Source organism: Bidens hawaiensis, unplaced genomic scaffold (genome assembly GCF_021521415.1).
Source record: "Bidens hawaiensis isolate Kalapana, Puna unplaced genomic scaffold, B.hawaiensis_p1.1 tig00001463_1, whole genome shotgun sequence".
NCBI classification, from domain to species: Eukaryota; Viridiplantae; Streptophyta; class Magnoliopsida; order Asterales; family Asteraceae; genus Bidens; species Bidens hawaiensis.
The window spans coordinates 1,466,582-1,473,882 of NW_027491083.1; positions in this window are offsets into that span (position 1 = coordinate 1,466,582).

A 7,301-nucleotide genomic window follows, 5' to 3' on the forward strand; every position below is an offset into this window, starting at 1 on the left:
TATTGTGTGAGAGAAAGAGAGTTGGGTGAGTTATGAAAGGCACAACCCAAGGCATCCAATCACATCTCTTGCATGCACCCACTATGTTTGTTATAATAATAAAATAAGACAAGGTGAGAGAGGGGGGGGGGGGGCTTTTCTTTCCTTTCTTGTTTTTATTATTTGCAATGTTTCCAAATATACCATTGTGTAACATAACTTGTATTGTGTCATACACAATGACACATTATAGGTAACATGCTCAACATATTGTTACTTAACTCTTAAACAACAATATGGAATGCTCTTTCTCAAAGCATAAACCCCTTTCCAAATAACTCACGTGTTAATATTCATTTGTTATGATCATATCATATATAAACAAATATTATTGGTGTTTGTCTAGCTTGTTATTGGGTATGACCCGACTTGGATCACGACGTACTAGCCACATCAATAATAATATGTGTCTTGGGCATATCGAGTCCAACAATCTCCCACTTGCACAAGATACATAGAAGATTGATGCAAGTAGCAAATACCGCCTAATTACGGTTTACTACCCCTAATACGCATGACGAAGTGCCATTCAATAACATCATCCCATTCAAGTCCCTTACTTGAAATGATTTAGGTACATCTATCATTTATCCTTTTGCCACAGATGTCATGTCAAATCCAGAGATACAGAGTGATCATTCTCTGTTGATTTAACTTAGCAGGCCTTAGACATCTCACTCTCAACGAATAAGAGGGACAAATTCCCTCTTGATTATTTACGTCTCTCACAATCACCTTGTACCATACCTGATCTTAGCCTTATGTACTGTCATGTTTCAGAGCAGCGAAGAACTAAGTCAAAGCATAATATTCGGTGAATATCAAGACCCAATATGTATCTCAGGTCGGAGGATACTATGATATTTGCCTTTACTCAAATTTACTGATGATCAATCACAAGGATTCCATGTAGTAACATTTGAGAGCGGGTTAGTCCAATATTTATAACCCATAAATATCTATGAACCTTGGCAGCAACATGCTCTATATTCATATCCCATGAATATCCACCAATCCAAGTTCATAATAGTCTTACCTTCATATTTGTTCCCACAAATATGAGCGACTACGGACATTTAGAATAAGTAACTTATTCAAGGATTTAAACATGCTAAAATGGAACATAACTCAAAATGTCATAATCATATGAATGAGTCAAAATAACAATTGTTCCGATATCCAAATACAAAATTCGATCATATCCAATCACTAGAATATCGAAGTCTTAAGGCACAAGTATGACCCTCATGCTTTAGCCTTTCAAGGATCTTCGTGAGTGGATCCGCAATGTTTTGATCGGTGTGAACTTTGCGAATACATATCTTTCCTTTTTCAACTTCATGCCTTATGTAGTTGAACCTCCGCTCAATGTGCCTTGTCTTTTGATGTGCACGAGGTTCCTTGATTTGAGCAATCACACCCTCGTTGTCACAAAAGATCTCTAGAGGGTCCTGAATGGTACGGACTAGCCCTAGGTCGGCAATGAATTTTCTAATCCACGCAGCTTCTTGAGCTGCCAATGAGGCGGCGATGTATTCCGATTCCGTGGTGGATAATGCTACCACGTCTTGCTTTGAGCTCTTCCAAGAGATTGCCCCACCATTCATAATGAAAAAAATATCCCGATTGTGATCTAGAATCATCTCGATCGGTTTGGAAACTCGCATCCGTGTAACCCTTTACAACGAGTTCCTCCTCACCCGAATCGTATATTAGAAACATATCCTTATTCCTTTTAAGGTATTTCAATATACTCTTGACCGCCATCCAATGGCTACTTCCCGGATTATGTTGGAATCTACTTGTCATGCTTAAAGCGCATGACACATCCGATCTAGTGCATACCATTGCATACATGATGGATCCAATAGCCGATGCGTATGGGATTCCATTCGTTTTCTCTTGCTCATCCTTTGAGCTTGGACATTGAGACCTACTCACTATGGTTCCTTTTTGAATAGGTGCCAAACCTTTCTTAGAGTTCTCCATCTTGAACCTCTTCAAGATTTTGTCAATGTATGCACTTTGGTTTAAACCTATCAGCCGCCTTTATCTATTCCTATAGATATTTATTCCCAAAATATTGGCGGCTTCACCAAGATCCTCGATAGAAAAACGACTTCCAAGCCATGCTTTTACCCCTTCCATGGTTGGAATGTCATTCCAAAATAGTAGTATGTCATCAACATACAATACTAAGAAGGTAATGATACTCCACTAGCTTTCTTATACACACAAGCTTCATCACCATTCTTGATGAACCCAAATTTCTTAACTTCTTCATCAAATCGGTGATTCCAACTTCTAGATGCTTGTTTTGATCCATAGATTGATTTCTTTAACTTTCATACTTTGTTAGGATGTTGTGGATCGACAAAACCTTCGGGTTGAACCATATAGACATATTCCTCAAGATGCCCATTTAGAAAAGCGGTTTTGACATCCATTTGCCATATCTCATAGTCATAATGTGCGTCTATGGCAAACAATATCCTAATAGACTTTAGCATTGCCACGGGAGAAAAAGTTTCATCATAGTCAACCCCTTGAGTCTGAGTGAAACCTTTTGCTACAAGCCTAGCTATATAAGTATCCAAGTTTACATGCATATCGGTTTTTTTCTTGAACACCGACTTACTTCCAACCGGTTTGGAATTAAGAGGTGGTACAACCAAATCCCATACTTGGTTGTCATGCATGGATTGCATCTCAACGTTCATGGCTTCTAGCCATTTGTCACAATCGGATTGTGACATTGCATCACGGTATGTGGTAGGTTCATCCGAATCTACCACATAGCATCCATTCATGAAAAATCCATATCTTTCGGGTGGATGAATAATTCTACCAGATTTGCGAACGTTTTGTGTGTTTTGATCAACCACTTGATCATTATCAACAACCTCTTGTTGATTGCTAGTATCAACCAAACGTGTATCGGCCTGTGGTTTTCGATCCTCTTCGAGTTCCACCGTTCTACTAGTACCTTCCATAAGGAACTTAGTTTCCAAGAATTCGGCCTTTCGAGTAACAAATACCTTTTGCTCGGTTGGGTTGTAGAAATAATATCCCATATAGTCCTTGGGATATCCTACAAAGATACACTTAGTGGATCGACTTTCAAGTTTGTTTTGGGTGTTGTTCTTGACATAAGCCTCACAACCCCATACCTTTAAATATGACAATGATGGAACCCTTCCATTCCATATTTCATAAGGTGTTTTGTCCACTTTCTTGGTTGGGGCCATATTTAGAATACAGGCCGCGGAGAGTAAAACAAAACCCCAAAATGATAGAGGCAATGTGCTTCTAGCCATCATAGATCGAACCATATCCAATAGAGTTCGATTCCTCCTATCGGACACACCATTATGTTGTGGTGTTCCGGGTGGAGTAAGTTGTGAGATGATCCCCACAACTTCTAAGATGATCTCGGAAAGCATCACTTAGGTATTCACCTCCTCTATCTGAACGAAGTACTTTGATGGTCTTATCGAGTTGATTTTGTACTTCATTTTGGAAGACTTTGAACATTTCAAAGGCTTCATCTTTGTGTCTTAACAAGTACACATACCGATAACGACTATAACTGTCGATAAAAGTAATGAAGTATCTTTCACCATTCCTTGTCATTGTCTTAAAAGGACCACATACATATGAATGTATGATACCCAGTAAGTCTTTTGCCCCTTCATTTGTTCCACTGAAGAGGTCCTCGGCCATTTTCCCAAGTAAACAAGACTCACACTTATCAAATGAATCATCTTCACTTGATTCCAAAAGACCATTCTTTTGAAGTATACGTATGCGGTCTTTGTTTATGTGACCAAGGCGACAATTCCAAAGATAAGTCTTACTCAAATCCATTTTGAGTTTCTTGGTGCTTAATTGGTACAACATGTTATCAAAGAATGTGTTATCATGAACTAATTCATAAATTCCATTAGACGGCTTTGCTTTAAAATAAAAGACATTATTCATGAAAACACAAATACCATTGTCCACAAATTTAAAATCATACCCATATTGTCTTAACAAAGAAACAGAGATAATGTTCCTAGTCAAATTAGGAGCATACAAAATGTTTTTCAAAATGACTTCCAAACCATTTGGAAGCTTCAATGCGTAGTCTCCTCGGGCTTCGACAACAACCTTTGCTCCGTTGCCCATGAAGAGACTAATATCTCCTTTCTTGAATCCTTCATTTCCCTTGAATCCCTGCAATGAATTGCAAATATGAGTTCCACATCTGGTATCCAATACCCATGTGTTAGAGGAAATACGATTAAGATCAATATGAATCATGAAAGTTGTACCCGAGGTTTGCCCCGAATCCCTCTTATCTTTCAACTGTTTGAGATGGGTTGGACAATTCCTCATCCAATGCTCAATCTCCCCACATCCAAAGCACGGATCCTCCAAGCTAACATTTAGCTTCTTTGGTTTGGGTGGTTTCGCTTTTGTCTTTCCCTTGAACTTGCCCTTGACTTGTCCCTTACCTTTGGAAACCTTTGCCTTGGGTTTCGGGTGATTCCTCTTCCTATTGCCTCCCTCATTGATGGTGCGAACGGGCAAAACCTTTTTATCCATTCTCGTCTCGGCCGTTTTAAGCATTGCATGAAGCTCACTAATGCTCTTGTCCCACCCATTCATGTTATAATTCATAACAAATGTCTCAAACCTTTTAGTTAAGCCATTTAGGATCAAATCCGTGGCTAACTCGTTTGAGACGCGACAATTAAGGCGCTCGAGACGATCAATGTGGCTTTTCATCTTAAGTACATAAGATGAGACCGATTGGGTTTCTTCCATACGACATGCATGAAGCGCTCGAACCGTTCAAAGCGTTCCACCCTAGCTTGTGTAAGGAACATTTCCTTAAGTTGGGTGATCATGTCGTATGCCCCATGAAGTTCAAAATCCTTTTGAATCTCGTGAATCATAGTTCCCAACATGAGGCAAGAAACTTGCACCGCATCCTCATTGTGCTTAACCCAATGGTTATGGTCTTCGGCATCGTCAATGCTAGGTTCATCGGGAATTGGATCTTCTAATACATAGTATTTCTTTTCTTGCTTGAGAATGATTCTCAAGTTTCGATACCAATCCATAAAGTTGGTATAGTTTAGACGATCCTTGTCAAGAATAGATCTTAGTGATAGGTTATTGACGGGTGGAATAATTACATTAGGTGGATTGTTGATTGAGGCCATCTACAAATATAACAAAGTTCAATTTTAGTATTTTTGATATCAATTATTTTAATCGTTAATACCCTTTTATGTCTCCAAGACAATTAATGATTAAAATCGAGAACCCAACGTTACATTCAAATAGTAGTTAGCTGACCTTTATCCCACTATTTAAATTAACAAGGTAGTCAACGTTTGACGATTGAAACCCTTTGCAACTTCTAGTTTTATGGGATCGGTTAAACATCTCATGTTAAGTCGGCTTGTTTAATCCCATCAACACCATTGTACGCCATGCTTCGGTGACCCTATTCACATGGTTTCCAATTCTGTCGTTCTACTTACACACACGTGTGAGTTTACACATACAAGTGGTTAGGTGACCTTTATCCCACACCGAGTCCCCAAGTGATTCGAGTGTCGTATAAAAGGATGGTGTTCAACTTATTTTTCAAAAAAGGGATTTTAGTTTTCTAAATTCTAGATTGGAAAATTTTTTATGTGCCTTTCATTTGCATGCATTCAAATGTATGATACTTATTTGAAAAACCCATTTTCAAAGTTCCTATTAATAAAACCCATTTTATAATGAAGCCAATTAAGGATTTTTGTCTTCGAAACCCCTTGTAAGGGGTAGTGCACGAGAAAAAAATCATGCAGAAATGATCGACTCTTTGGACGCCCCGAAAATACTAGGAGGTGTTCGGAAATGGTCGAAGTATCATTAGCCTTTAATAAAACCACTTTTTATTACCTAACGATTTCCAAGGAACCAATTTTATGCTAGTTGATTTTAAGTTGTTAGCAAACCACATTGCAATAACACAAACAAGAGTAAATCAACCATGCAGGCATAAAACATACACAACCACAAGTTCATAACCATAGCATCCTAATGTTGACCACTTGTTGACCGAAGACAAGTGTGTCAAAAAGTCTCTCCTAAGGGACCCAAAAGGACATGAGCTTGTGTCGCTGAACTCCCACTCGATCCCGCATCCAAATGCTCTAAGTGTTCACCCCCGTGTTGTGGTCTCCATCATTTTATTTGTGCTCTCTTCCTTGCATCTTCTTTACAAAAATATATCCTAATACATTTTTCTAGTAAAAGAGATGCATTTAATCTACTTATTATTACAAACCAAATGAAATGAATAAATAGATTACAAAACCAAATAAATATTACAACCATATCGAATGAACAAACAACCATTTGAATGAACAAACAATCAACACAAACATTCAATCAAACACAAGGCCATGGCTAGGTTATGAACATATATTACATATCCAAATATGCAATAACACAAGACCCAAAATGGTTCCCCTTTGACCCTTGAAACTTTCGGCCAAAACAAACAAAAACCGAAAGTTCCGGGTTTTGTCCAAACAACACAATCAGTCATCCAAATGACTTAGTTTTTAAAGATTACCACATGCATGTAAAGTATAACCTTGGAAAACCATGGGGTAACCAAAACCCCCAAAATTTTCGGCCATATGGTAAAACCCCACCATAAACCCGAAAATTTTTGGGTCTAATAAAGCATGCATCCGTATAAGCGGCTCCTGATGCCATTGTTGGGTTTTAACAAGATTACCAAAGTGATAAAATCCCAATTTTACCAAAATGCAGCGGAAATAAGTTTTAAATCTTGTTAATTTGATATGTATAAAACCTATTTTACACATGCAAAACCCAAGCCCGGATCCAAATAAGAAATACATACTATCAAACACAAGCATGTCATTATAAGTCCATGCATGTCAAGACTACCTTTCAAGATGACAAATCCGGGTGAAGAAGGAGATGATGGAAGGGCAAGAACTTCAAACGGAAGGTCCTCAAACTTGCATACCCCAAGCCTCCGACAATACACCACTTCTAGCTAGGATTTTCACTTGAAAAACTCCTTTTCCTTACCTTTGATATTGGCCGAATCCAAGAAGAAAAGAGTTAGAGTTGAGAGATTTTTGTGTCTTGTGTGTAATAGTCTATTGTGTGAGAGAAAGAGAGTTGGGTGAGTTATGAAAGGCACCACCCAAGGCATCCAATCACATCTCTTGCAT